Below are 15,467 nucleotides of genomic sequence, written 5' to 3' on the forward strand. Positions count from 1 at the left end.
TACCATTGAGTCTCTGCCTTCGACTCTCTCCCATGCTGCTGCTGCCCAGCCCAGGTGAATTTTGACTACTCGGATACAAATCCAGCCTCCTAGCTGACCTCCCTGTCTCCTGTCTCTCCCCAACTCCAGTCCATTCTTCACTCTGCTGCCCAGATCACTTTTCTAAAAAAAAGTCTGCCATGTCTAACCACCCCTCAAGAACCTCCAATGGTTGCCCATCCACTTCCACATCAAAAAGAAACTTTTTACCATCGGCTTTAAAGTATTCAATCATCTTTCCCCCTCCTACCTTGCTAATCCCCTACTATAGCCCAGTCCTCATACTTTGCTCCTTTAGGACTGTGTCCCAATCTCATCTCTCTTGCCATCGACCTATTTCCCACATCCTCCTTCTAGCCTGGATCTTTTTCCCCCTCCATATACACCAGACAACCACTCTCACCTGTGAAGCCTTATTAAGATCAGTCCCCTCCAACAGGCCTTCCCCGATTAAGCCCTCTTTTCCTCGACTCGCTCTCCCTTCTGCATTGTCTGTGTAATTGGATTTGTATGTACCCTTTAAGTATTTGATATTCACCTCTCCCTCAACCCCACCTATGTACATAGCCATAATTTATTCATTTATATTATTGTCTTTCTCCATCTCTAGTCTGTTAACTCACCGTGGGCAGGGAATGTGTCTACCCACTCTGTTATATTCTCTCAAGTGCTTAGTATATTCATTCATTCACTAAATTGTATTTATTGAGCACTTAGTTTGTGCAGAGCACTGTACTAAGTGCTTGGAAAGTACAAATCGGCAAAAATTGTATAATTGGGCGACAACAATCGCCCAACAACGGGCTCACAGACTAGAAGTGGGGAGACAGACAACAAAACAAAACAAGTAGATAGACATCAATAGCATAGTGCTTTGCACACAGTCTGAACTCAATAAATACTATTGATTGATTGCCTTCTATAGGAAAGTAAAACTCACTTGTATTCAGTAGATGCCTTTAGCAAGTTTTTTCTGCAGATGAAATAAATTAATCAATTGATGGTCAGCACCTAATATTAACATGTCCCTAAAGCCTGGGCCATGGAATTTACAGTCTGAGAAGAGGATATTCTTAGAACAACCTTAGGCTCTTGACATCAAAGCTAATAAACTATATGAGCTAGATCAAAGAAGTTCAAGAAAATTACTTTATTTGAAGTTTACTACAGGTAAATTAAAGTTCAAGAAATCCTACATGATTTGCTCTTGTATCACAAAAAAATGACAAATGTCCAGCTTGTAAGAAGAATTATTTGGACAAATGGAAGTTTTGGTTCAAGATGATTAAAACACTCTTTAGCCAGAAAATTTACCTGGGCTGACTACAGACCCATCCTTCTTTTCTTCACAATCATTTTGATTCTAGTCTAAATGTTTTTGGTGATTTTTATTGTCCTCTCATGCCTAAGATGTTGTTCCCATATGGATTTCTGTTTGCGTGTAGTCTTTTCTGATTGCAGGGAGGCAACATTACCTAGTGGAAAGAGCATGGGCCTGGGAGTCAGGGGAATCACTTGCCTGCTGTGTGACTTTAATAATAATGTTGGTATTTGTTAAGTGCTTACTATGTGCAGAGCACTGTTCTAAGCACTGGGTAGATACAGGGTAATCAGGTCCCATGCGGGGCTCACAGTCTTAATCCCCATTTTCCAGATGAGGTAACTGAGGCACAGAGAAGTTAAGTGACTTGCCCAAAGTCACACAGCTGACAAGCGGCGGAACCAGGATTAGAACTCATGATCTCTGACTCCTAAGCCCGTGCTCTTTCCACTGAGCCACGCTGCTTCATTGGACTTTGGGCAAGTCACTTTACTATGCCGCAGATTCCTAATATGAAAATGAAGAAAAGCTATCTATTCTCTTTTTCCTAGACTGTGAGCCTCATGTGAGACAGGAACTGTGTCTGATCCAATCATCTTGGATCTACCCTAGTGCTGAGAACAGTGCTTGGCATATAGTAAGCACTTAGTGAATGCTATTTCCATTATTATTATTATCATTATTTTCAACCATGCCCATATGCACCGATAGTCCCTTGCCATCAGCAGCAGCATCTTTGAAAATGCAGGATCAGTTTGGATATAGATATATTTGAGGATTCAAATGTATTTCCTGAAATCATTTTTAAAAAGAAAAATAACTATTCCCTTGTGTGAATGAAGGTCTTACATATACGCACATACATATATACTAAAAGATGACATGTAGAAACAAAAATAATCCATACTGTTGTATTTAGATAAGTAGGGAGAAGTCACCCTCTCAGGGTCACAATTGGAGAGTTTCCAGTACTCTACCAATCTCGACTATGGGAGGGAGAGTCAAGCAGAGGCCTACCCATTCCATTCCTAGCTTGCCCAGTGGCTAGTGAGTGGAAGGCAATCTGCTGCAAGTCAAGACTCCCCTGTACTGGGCAGCAGCGACCTTTGAGAGAGTCTAGGGTGGAAACTCAAGTTTACTGCAAGGAAACAGGCAATAGTAACTATTTACATATTTTTACCAAGAAAACTCTATGGATACACTACCAGAACAATTGCAGATGGAGGTGGTTTATTCTGGGATAAATGCACCCATGGTGTTGTTATGGGTTGGAGGCAACTTGACAGCATAAAACAAGGGACAAGTCACATTTGCAAATGCCTGTGGCCCACTTTACAAAACAGACACACTATTTGATCAACAGTGAAAGTGTGATAAGTGCTCTTTGTTTCCTCAGGTTGTTTTTTCATTCATTTATAAAAGCTTTAAGTGACTTTATTTTGTTGGGTACCTATGTTACCTGCTTCCATTTTTTGTCATGCAATCCTCCTTGAGGTGAATACCAAACTGTTTTCCCATCTCTTTTCTCTTATAAACCTTCTGAACCCATATCACAAGCCTCTTCTGTACTTTGCTATAGTACATATTTCACCTCCTTAACCCTATGTTTACATAACAAATAATCAAAACCTAAAACCAAGTTAAATCATTTAGTGTTAAATCATGCATTTTAAATGGTGTTTGTTAAGCACTTACTTTGTGCTAGGCATGGTACTAAGTCTTGGGGTAGATACAAGATAATCAGGTTATACATATTTCCTGTTCTGAATGGGGCTCAGTCAATCATCATTTTACAGATGAAGTAACTGAAGCCAAGAGAAATTAAGTGACTTGCCCAAGGTCACACCAGACAAGTTATTGAGCTGGGATTATAATTCAGGTCCTCTGACTTCCAGGCTTCCAGGGTTCCTGAAAAAAAAAGAAAAGTCATGCCCTCCATGTCTTTTGACCACACAGAATTGATTTTGGTTTCTGAAGTTTACAAAGATTTCAATTTTTTACACAATTTGTGTTTAGTTATTTTGATTTAGGTATTGTAGTCCAATACCCTCAGCCATCAGAACTCTTAAATGCCAGCCTTTTCTGGCCACCATTGCCTGACCTCTTTACCTCTGTCCTGTATCCTAGATATTATATTTCTGGGTGTCTTTCACACATTTTTGAGTGAACTCTTCTTGTCCCATTAAATTTCCCCACCTAATCCATTTCAAGTGCTTAGCTGACCTCTTCCTTACTCATCTCAGGCTTTGGGCAATTCAAAATGCTAAACCTGAAACTTTCTTGTCCTTCATTGTCCATGTGTTCACAAACAACCTTAAATCATGTCACTACTAGATCTTCATTGCCAATCCGATCAAAGTTCAACTGGTCTTCATCCTTCAAATCATCCCCCCATTTTGCCCCCTCCTCCAGGTCCAGTGTTCTTCTCCACCCCTCCACCCTCTCCCTACTGCCGTCATACTGACTGGTTTCTTTAACACATGAATAGAGTTCTTAGTTTTGACAATACTCAACTATTGATTTGATCTTTCCAAAGAAAAAACTACCTAAGTTTGGTCTATCATTGGAAATTCCTGAGGCAATAAATCACTAGGGCGACATGCCTGAGAACTGAAAAGATTAAGTGATGATTTAAAAGAAAAAACAATTAGGCTACATGATCTATTACATGGATTTTTATATTTCATTTTCTCAGTCACTGTGACTACAGTAAGATAAACTTGAAGAGGGACAAAAATGCTTCTATACAGCCTTAGGAGGCAATAGCACAGGAGGTGAAAACTGATTGAGGAAAATATGTGGGGGAAAATGATTTATGGCTGAACAGTTTAAAAATCATATGTTCCTGGGGACATATGACTTGAGGCATGCCATACTAATGCACATTTACTCCTCATATATCATTGTCTTTCTCATTTGAAGACAACACTGTTGACAGTGATACAAATGGACTGCAAAAATCTGATGGGAGAGCTGCGGTCTTTTCTTCACTGGGTACATGTTTAAGCTGTCTGCTGGTTAGTGCCTCTTTGTATGCCTGTCACTGCTTAAGGCCCACTCTGCCTCCTGGACTGGTTGGCGCTTTTGATCTAAATGAACTATCCCATCTCAAATAACTGCAGAACAGGAGGATTTTTCTGCTCCTATAGCTTGCTTGTGACCATTCTGCTCTACATTTATAGAGCACTCTACAAATGTGCAGATGTATAGATAGCGCTCACTCTCTCTCCATATACGTATATATGCAAATATATGTATATATAATACATGTATATATATATACAGATATAATATGGTTTTTGTTTTCAAAGCTGACATTATTGACGGTGAGAGTGCCATGGTTTCATGTGAAGTGCCTAAAAAGAATAATGTGGGATCGACATTTCCATTCATGATGTTTGCATACATAGACAGACCTCTAAGGGTCTGTTGTACTTACACCTTGCAGGTCCTGTCTCTGTTTTTAATCTGGCCTCTTGTTCTCCTGCTATTCATGAAGTCTTAGCTCAAATAAGCAACCTCTAACAATTGAGATATTATTAAGTGTTTACTAGTTCCTTCATGGGGCTCACAGTCTAAGGAGGAGGGAGAACAGGTATTGAATCCCCATTTTACAGATGAGGAAACTGAGGCACAGAGAGGTTAAGTGACTGGCCCAGGATTAGAACCAAAGACCTCTAATTCCAAGGTCTGTGCTTTTTCCACTAAGTCAAACTGTGGCTTCTGATTACTGTCTGCCAAGTTGGTCTGTCTCCTGTAGTTGCATTATTTAAGATACTGCTTCCCTATGTCTTTAAATCATTTATTCTACTCTCCTGGTTTGTATGTGCCCCCTTGTATTATGCTGTACAGCTGCTGCTTGGATATCCTGTGGTCATCAATTCTCCTCACAAGTCCTGCCCAACAAAGCAGTGTTGTTGTGAATGTTACTTCAGTGTTGTTGAGCTTAATTGATTTCCAGGACCATGCTGTGGTGTCGGATTTGCAATCAGATCATTGTTCGCTTCTGGTGTCCCAATTCTGCCCAGAGGCATAAATTGCTGATTGATGAACTTTCACCTGCCTCTAAGGCAAAAGCGCTTTGCTGCCATCATGTGTACATACGGCACAATGATGAGAAATTCTATTAGACTCCGGGTTGATTTATTGTAGGAGTTCCAAAATGTGACAAGATCCAAAACCTATGATCATCATGAATGATAGCAATTCCCACAGATGGACAAAAGTCACTTGACTGTGTTAAGGTGATGGAGATTAAACCTATACATATCCAAAGAGTAGGTATAGGGGTGATACTGGAAGGACTGGAGGATGGGGTGGGGCAGTTACCAGTAGCCACGCAGCAATGAATGGAGCACAAGAGACAGGATGATGGGATCAGAACAGTTACTGGCACAGTAGAGAAGGACAATGGGACTGCAACGAGAAAAACAGGAACCCATCAGCTCCATGTAGGGCACTAAAACCATGGACACAAAAGGATAAAAAAGTCAGAAATATCCCAGACCATTCCAAAGTAACCTCTGAGGTGAGGAAACCCACCTCTGGGGTAGAACCTGGGAGAAGTGGTTTGGGGAGTGACAATCTTTGCTCTGGGGGCTGGAGTTCAGAGATCTGTTCACGAGTCTGGAATGAAATAGGAAATCACATTGCTTTGGACTGCTTGACATATCAGATCATTCTTGGATTGGCAATTATTCTGGAGCAAAAGGTGAGTTCTTTCTCTTTATGAGGATGGGTGGTTGTCAGCCACAGACTCCAAGGGAATCGAAAGCTAGATGGAAGTGGCCTCGGATAATGTATGAACCCAAACTTGTGATCACTAACACCATCTTTCACCTCCCAAACAAGAGAATAACAATAATAATGGTATTTGGTAAGTGTTTACTATGTGCCAAGCACTGTTCTAAGCACTGGGGTAGATACAAGGTAATCAGGTTGTCCCACGTGGGGCTCACAGTCTTAATTTCCATTTTACAGATGAGATAACTAAGGTACTGAGAAGTTAAGTGGCTTGCCCAAGGTCAAACAGGAGACAAGTAGCAGAGCAGGATTAGAACTGATGTCCCCTGACTCCCAAGCCAGTGCTCTTTCCAGTAAGCTGCTTCACCCAAGGCCTAAACAATGGCACCTCATAGATCTCAAAGATAATCAGAAATTACACATCTCATGTGTCAGAATGATTTGAAAGTTCTTTGGATGACTCCAGCCATGAAAAGACCTGAATGAAAGATTGGCCCTAGGCATCAAGAAGCTAAATATCAAGCTCCTGGAAAATAAAACTGCAAGGCTCTATGTGAAACTGTCACTGCAGTCCTTTTGGAACAAAGAACCCCAGCTATAAGTAACAATGTAAACAGTAAATGGGCAGTTCTCAAGTCATTGTATAACACACAACCATCAGGGATGTGGGTATGACAAGGAGTCAACATTGAGACAGTTTTACCAAGAGGATTCAGAGATTTTAACACCGTTTGTAGCAAAGCGAGAAAGGCATCAAGACAACCTTGGAGCTTCCCATGGCTAAAACCTGAAGTCTACAAAATGGGACATACAGATCAAGTAGAGAGAGCTATGTAGCCAATAATGGAGGCAAGGATACCAAATCCAAAGTGACTCGGTGATTAGGGGGCCAGAGGTTCAGGATTATATTGGACAGTTTGCTTTTAGGTGGATGGTACCCTGTATAGTTCTGCTACAGTACAAAATGTCCCTTTTTTGGAGGTTGGGGACATTGTACCAATCTTCACATAGATCTGAGAGGGGAACTCAAAGACTCTGAAACAATTGGGAGTATCAACACAATGGTCTAGTGGAAAGAGCATGGGGCTGGGAGTCAGAAAGTCATGGGTTCTAATGCTGGCTCCACCACTTGTTTGTTGTGTGACTTTGGGCAAGTCACTTCACTCCTCTCTGTCTCAGCTACCTCGTCTATAAAATGGGGAGTGAAACTTGGAGCCCCACGTGGGGCAGGGACTGTATCCAACCCGATTTGCTTGTATCCACTCCAGTATTTAGTATGGTGCCTGGCAGATAATAAGTGCTTAATAAATACCATTTTTTTAGTAGTAATAGTATTAGCAGCACCATACATTAAGCACCTAGGTGCTTAGGAAGTACAGAATAAAGAAGTGACACATTTACCACCTATAACGAGCTTACACTCTAACAGAAGAGGCAAGACGTTTATAATCTCCCAGGATACCCATGAAAAATGCAGTAAATTCAGGCTGATTCTAGCCTAATTTAGCAGACTTTTGCAAATAGATGGTCGTGTAATTTTATCACCTCATGCAGCATGCTGATGTAGTGTGCTTGACATCACTCGTTTCTTGGGGTTTATTTTTTGGCAGTGAAACCTTATGCAGGCATAAACTGCCCACTACTGAAACGTGGATTTTGACTCATCACTAAAGCATATTTGTGGCTTTCTACAGTTTACCACAGCATCACAGGAAGAATTCAACAGAAATCACCCTCATGACAAAGAGGATATCTTATACAAATGGCAAAAACATTTAAAGGAGCTTCTATACAAGTCATTCACCATTGAGGAGACTACTCAAAGCATAAAAAAGTGTCCACATGTGAGGGTAAGAATCAGAGCTCCAAGTTCTGAGGAAATCCTTTCCACAGTCAAAGCCATGAAGAATTGAAGGGCACTGAGATTTCCTGCAGAAAGAGACAAGCTAGGAATGAACACTTTCCTCAGCATATTGGGCCATGGGGGAAGTGCCATAAGACTTCAAAGGTATCACCTTAATTTTCAAGAAGACAGAGGAGAGAACTGACTGTAGAAGTTTCTGCAGAATCTCACTGCTTTCCATCACAGGAAAGATTCTAGTCAAAGTGCTTCTGGGCAGGCTATTCAATCAATCAATCAATCAATAGTATTTATTGAGACCTTACTGTGTTCAGAACACTGTACTAAGCACTTGGGAGAGTACAATACAACAGAGTTGGCAGACACATTCCCTGCCCTAATAAGTTTACAGCCTGGAGCGGGAGACAGGCATTGATATAAATGATTTACAGATAAGTATGTAAATGCTGTGGGTCTGAGGGTGTTACAAATATCAAATGCCCAAAGGGTACAGATCCAAGGGAATAGATGATACAGAAGGGAGAGGGAGTTGAGGGAAAAGAGGGTTTAATCTGGGAAGGCCCCTTGGAAGTGATGCGACCTTGATAAGGCTTTGAAGGTGGGGAGAGTGGTGGTCTAAATTATATGGAGGAGGAGGGCATTCCAGGCCAGAGGGAAGATGTGAGAAAGTGGTCATTGGTGAGACAGATGAGATTGGGACTTCTTGAAATGCAGTCTGGCTTCAGAATAAAACCCAGAACAACAGATATGGTCTTTCAAGTACAACAGATGCAGGGAAACTGAAGAGAGTTACACCAAGACTTCTGTATGGTATTCAAGGACTTTTTTAAGTATTTGACACTACCAACAGACCAGAGTTGCTCATACTTCACTATGCTGCCCAGATCATTTTTTACAAAAACACTCAGGCTATGTTTCCCCACTCCTCAAGAATCGCCAGTGGTTGACCATCCACCTTCACGTCAAACAGAAACTCTGTACCATCAGTTTTAAAACACTCAATTACTTTGCCTCCTCCTATCTTACCTCGCTGCTTTCCTACTACAACCCAGCTTGCACACTCCGCTCCTCTAATATCATCCTACTCATTCTATTTCTATCTTGTCTATCTCATTGCCAACCTCTCCTCCATGTCCTGCCTGGCCTGGAATGCCCTCCCTCTTCGTATCTGACAGATGATCATCCTCCCCACCTTCAAAGCCTTATTAAAAGCACATCTCGTCCAAGAGGCCTTCCCCGACTCAGCCCTCATTTCTTCTTATCCCACTCCCTTCTGCATCACCTTTGCATGTGGACTTTCACCCCTTTTTCACCCCTCAGTCCCACAGCACTTACATATCCATAATTCATTTATTTAGGTTAATGTCTGTCTCCCCCTCAAGACTGCAAACTCATTGTAGTCAGAGAAAGTTTCTACCAATTCTGTTATATTGTATTCTCCCAAGAAGCTTAGTACAATTCTTTGCACACAGGAAATGCTCAATAAATGCAATTGATTAATTAGTTTATCGATTGACCCAACAAGGCACCATGTCCCCTATGGTAGACATCTCCCAGTCATATCTCGCAATCTGATGCCAGCCTGGCACCTGACCCCAATCCGCTCCCTAGTCAGTTCCAGAGGAAAACCAACTAATAGTTCCTGGAAGAGGAAACCACACTTATGCCAGAGACTTCATTCCTCCTACCCCCACTGCAGGGGTCAGCTCTGGAGGAAGGGACCTGGGAGAGGTTGTGAAAGATATGATCAAAAGGAGGGTGGCTACCTATTAATTCTTAAATAATTGAGCAGAGGAGAAGAACAAAATTTAAACTTTCTTAAATTCTCTTCCCTGTCCACCCTTCCACCCACCCCACCTTCAATTCACTGTGGAGAGATGCCACCCAGGGTCTTGGAAAGTCCCACCTCCCTCTTTGGTGCCACTGTCTGTTCATAGGATGGGCAACTTCTTAATTTCAACTATGATTATAATGCATCAGGACCTGAGAGGAACAGATCATTTACTGGATCATCTTGAAGGATTTCACCCTATTAACATGCCGTTATGCAAAATATGCTAATCGGTTGCAGAACCCCTCCTAGTTCATCTGACTGACAACCATTCTCCCACCTTCAAAGTCTTATCAAGATCACATCTTAACTTCTCACTGAACCTCTCTATACCCAAGTTCCCTTAGCTGCAAAATAAGGATTAAGATTGTGAGCCCCATGTTGGACATGGACTATGTCCAACCTGGTTAGCTTCTTTCTACCTCAGCATTTATTACAGTCCCTGGCACATAATAAGCACTTAACAAATACCATTAAAACACTTAACACAAAATAACAAAAAGGCCTTCCCTGACTAAGCCCTCATTTCTTCTACTCCTTCTCCTTTCTGTGTTGTCCATGCACTTTTATCTGCACCCTTTAAGCACTTATTATGCACTCCACCTTCAGCTCCACAGCACTTATGTCCATATCATTTTTTTCTTGTGGGGTTGGGGGAGTGTAAGCACCCAAGATGTTGAAATTTAAACAGCAGTGAGCAATCCAATGGAGCCCACCATCAGACCCCATCACCAGGTGGCCAACATGGTTGAACCTTCTCTTCCAAGGGGAACAACCCTTCCTGACTCAACTGATCCAGGAAGGGATCCTGGACTTCCTGATGGTTCTTTTTGAAGAATGCAGTAAACCTCCTCCAGTGAATGTTAAACATGTGAGCAACTTTGTCAGAAAGTATTCAAGATCATAGCTGAACTCTGGGAAACTCCAAGCTAGTGTGAAGACTTTTGAAGTAAAAAACCTGGTAGGCTGCTGTTTCTTTGTAGAAGTACAGGTGGTGAGAAAGTCACTGATGATATCTATGCCATGAAAGTGATGAATAAAAGGTCCGTACTAGTCCAGGAATGGACTTCATTATTTGTTATATTGCACTCTCCCAAGGGCTTAGTATGGTGCTCTGCACCGAGTAAGCACTCAATAAAAGTGATTGAATGAACGAACTATTTTGGAGTTTCAGCCCATGGATCCTTCTGTTTCAGTGTGCATTCCAGGGAAAAAAAAGAAACTTTACCTGGCTTTGGCATATGTTCCAGGAGGGGACTACCTATTTCTCTTGAACTGATATGACTACCAAATAGATGCAATTCTTGTCCATTTTTAATCTAGCACTACTGGTTTTGGCAGTTCACAGTGCACATCAGAGGGGATATGTACACCGAGACATCAAGCCAGAGAACATTCTCATTGACTAGACAGGACACATTAAACTGGTGGATTTTGGATCAGCTGCCAAAATGACCATCAGTGAAATGGTTAACAAAGTACAGTTGATTGTTGGGTTAAATTTGGATCATTTAACCCTCTAGACTATAAGCTCCTTATGGGATGACAATATTTTTACCAACTCTTTTGCACTGTACTCTTCCAAGTACATGATACAGTGCTCTGAACACAATAATCCCTCAATAAATACCACTGATTGATTAATTGATAGGCACTGACTTTTTCCTTATAGGTATTTGTTTTAATTGTGTCTCCCCTCCCTCCCTAAACTGTAGGCTGCTCATGGGCAGGGATGATGGCTTCCAATTATATTGTATTTTCCCAAGCACTTAGCACAGTCCTCTCTCTGACCACAGTAAGATCTAAATTCCATTCCTTTACTGAGAACTGATTTTTTAATACAGTAATGCATTGAGATGTACTTTCTGCAAAGACTTTGATTATTCCCCAAGTCTAAGGTTTGAAATGGTTCAGCATCTAAATTCTGGACTACACAGGGTTCTTGAACAACCACAGATATAGCAATAAATCTGGCCATTTTTGTTATGCTTCCTCTACCATGTAGAGTCCTTGTAAAAGAACTGAGAGAAATAAATGTTGTTATTCCTGTTGTTTTTCTTCCACCATGTGTTGACTGTACTGGTTTCAATTTGAAAGACTTCAGTTGTACCATTTTCTGTCTTTTTCAGCATCATAAATTGAAACTCACCTCACTGATCAACAGACGACCTCTCTCCAGTACTTTTTAGATTAGAGATAACAACAAGCTACAGAAATAATTTCTGTAACTCCATCAACAGCTCTTTTCATCAGGCTCTCTGCTATGAGTTCACTTAAAGCTCCCTGATGAAAACTAAATTTTTAAAGATAAACATTTGTACCAAACTCTGCTCCCTTTAGAATTCATTTTTTTTTCAAAATTTCAATATTCTAGGCATCATTACATTACTAGAATTTAGTAGTTAGTTGAAAATGAAGTGAAAGAGGAAATAAAAGATAAATCTAGTTTCTCAATTTATTTAAAGTATGATTTCAGATCCAGTTTTAGTCAACACATCTAAAACAGAAAACTATTACGACTGAAGATGAGCACATTTAAGAACAGATTTAAAAATATCAGAATTAAATATCATTTTTGAATGTATTATCACCTTCTGTAAAGTAACATTTGTTACAGCAGCTGTAGATAGTAATGTGAGAAATGATAGTCAGACTTTCCCAAGGTGTATAAAAGCCTAATTCCAGATGTTTTTCTGCCAAAAACAGTTTAATACAAACCAAACTAGAGTTTTCACAGTGATTGCTTCACAAGAGTAGTTCTTAAATCTAAAAATGTACAGCAACATAAAAGTGCATATATGGTTCTACAAATGTTCCCCTCGTGTAGGAGTGAAAATATTTGATATCCATAGGAACCTCAAGTAAAAAGACAAAATGGGGCTTCAGTTTCATTTCTGTGGACCTTGACTCTGTGGTTCTGCTGCCTTCATAAAAGATGTAGTTTTTACAGGGGTTACCAGGCCTGAAAACTGTTAAGCTTCCATCTTGTCATCTCACCCTCATTCTATTGAAAAACACATCTTTTTTTGATCTGAAATGAATTTTTTTCTTCAAATCTGGAATGGGGCTTTGACAGCTGACTTTATTTTAAGCAGTAATACATCAAAGAAACACACATCTGATAGTATATTACACAGGTTCAGATGAAATATGCCACTAATAGATCATAACAGCAGCGTCACTTTCACGCTGCATTCATAGGAATATCTACTAGCCAGTAGAAACCCATTTCAGTGACATAGACCTTTCAAGGTTTATTTAAAGGAAATCTAATTTATTTTGTGAATCTTGTCATCTTTCCAAAAGGAGAGTATGCATTTATATCATTCATGGAGGGAGAGAAAGGGAGCTATTAAGTTCTTTCAAGATCACTGGGAAAATTGTTTTGGGGAAAAAGATATGGAAGCAAGCCAAAGGAAACCCTTCATCCTCCAAATTTCTAAATAGGCATTGGGCTGTTATTTTTTCCTATGTTACTGGAACTTTGCCATGACAGAATATGACATTTCTCCAACAAACATTTCGACTGCCCTCTAAATGCTATCAAGAATTCAAAATATACCACACCCTTACATTTGAATGCAGGAAGGTTATAGGCAAGGGCTTTCATAACATTTAAGAAGGATGTTGGATGATATATCACTAGTTTGGGAGATAATTCACAGAAGATCTCCAAGAGCAGCCATTTGCTTATATCAACTGATAATTAAAATGAAAATAACAGTACAAAATCATTTTAAGGACTGAGGGATATTTTAAAAAGGGTTTCCCCACTGCAGACACAGCCAGAGTGATAAAAATGTGTTCAGCTGTATCTGCACTACAAAGTGAAGTGTCCAGGTTCTTATCCCAGCTCGACCACTCACCATCATCATCGGTATTTAGTAAACACAGTGTGCTGCACAGCACTGTACTAAGTGCTTAGAGAGTACAATACAACAGAGTTGGCAGACACGTTCCCTGACCACAATGTCCTTACAGCCTAGAGGGTCTGTGACCTTGGACATGTCGTTTCACTTCTCTGTGCCTCAGTTACCTTCTCTGCAAAATGGGGATTCAATACCTGTTCTCTCTCCTACTTAGACTGTGAGATCATGTGGGATAGGGATTGATCTGACATCATTATCCCGTATCTACTCCAGTACTTAGTAGGGGGATTGAAACAATACTGCTTAACAAATACCATAATTATTATCATTATCTTTATTATCATTAGAAAGAAAACAATAGAAATTTGGGGTTGATGGAGTTAGAAAGGTGGTTACAGTCGTGTGGTTCATAGACTGTCCCCCCAAACCAGACCCCTTGGATCTACTCAAGAATCCCTCTCTCAGGATCAGCATTGCAGGTCAGTGAAACCCTGATTCAGAAAATCTACTTTTTTCTTATGGTATTTGTTAAGCACTCACTATGTACCAGGCACTGTACTAAGCACTGGGATAGATACAAGATAATCAAGTCAGACCAAATCCCTGTCCCACATAGGGCTCACAGTCTTAATCCCCACTTTACACCTGAGGTAACTGAGGCACAGAAAAGTGAAGTGACTTGCCCAGAGTCACAAAGCAGACAAGTAGAACGGAAATTAGAAGCCAGGTCCCTCTGACTCTCAGAGCTGTGCTCTAGCCATTAGGCTTAGCTGCTTCTCAAGACAAAGCACTTCCAGGTATTACACCAACACTGTTTCAACGGGAGAGCCCCACCGAAGAAATGTACCTTCACTCATTTCAGAAAGCCTGATAAGAGGAAAAAAAATTCTATTTATGCTGCTCAAATTTGCAAGTTTTCACCCTTTGCCTTAGGTAGACTCACGTTAAGTGTTTGTTTGAGAATAAGATGATATCCACATATTTCATGCAGTACTGGCAATTTTACATGTTTTTCCCAATTATTCAACAAAGGCATGCGTTCCTCTCTATCCCAATGCAAGGATCATTAAAATGGTACATGCTGACCTCTCGTACAACTTATTGGGAGATTTGAAAGTGGAATGCCATTTCCCTCAATTACCCAGTAAAATCTCATGCTATGTCAAGTGATAACTCAGAAAATAGCTTGTGTCACCACCGTGTAATTTTAGCATCCTCACTGCTTTACAGTTGATTCACGTCACACAGTGTTTGACCTTTATAAGTATCTTACTAGCACATTATTGCTGCAGTGGTAAAATTGATTAAAATTGATGATGCTTTAAAAACACACAATTATAGTAGCTTGATTAAAAATGAAGCACATTTCAGTGAACCTCTTTGTGTGGAAATGATACACAAGTGTTAACATTAATGATAAACCTTTTTTATAATGAAGCATAAAATTACAGTTGGCAGTCAAGAGCACTCTAGCAGATAAGTAAGGCAATTTTCCTCATCGTTTTTTCTTTTGTTGTCAATCGTGCTGCAAAGCTCATTGGCTTTTAAGTGAGCTAAATTTGAATATTCAAGATTCTGATCTGCCCAGATGCATGGATTTTTGTTGAAATAATACAATTTAATAATCGATAAAGGTACTTTTTAAGAATTTTACTAGCAATTCACCACAATTTGGATTTGCATCGACAAGAATAATATTTGGATTCTTTAGTTTTTAAGTAATCGGCAAGCAAGTTACTGAGTCTATAAATATGCTGAGAGATGTCTAATTTTTTATGTGGCAATCCAAATGGATTAGTCTTC

At 40.2% G+C, this 15,467-nt stretch overlaps 1 non-coding gene across 1 annotated transcript; it reads left to right on the forward strand.

The window, feature by feature from the left end:
* The first annotated feature begins 2,296 nt into the window (after positions 1 to 2,296).
* Positions 2,297 to 2,434, forward strand: LOC114807280. Its single transcript, XR_003755331.1, has one exon. It is a non-coding gene; the product is annotated as a small nucleolar RNA SNORA7 (small nucleolar RNA).
* Positions 2,435 to 15,467: the final 13,033 nt, after the last annotated feature.

The sequence above is a fragment of the Ornithorhynchus anatinus genome, chromosome X1 (genome assembly GCF_004115215.2).
Source record: "Ornithorhynchus anatinus isolate Pmale09 chromosome X1, mOrnAna1.pri.v4, whole genome shotgun sequence".
Lineage (NCBI taxonomy): Eukaryota > Metazoa > Chordata > Mammalia > Monotremata > Ornithorhynchidae > Ornithorhynchus > Ornithorhynchus anatinus.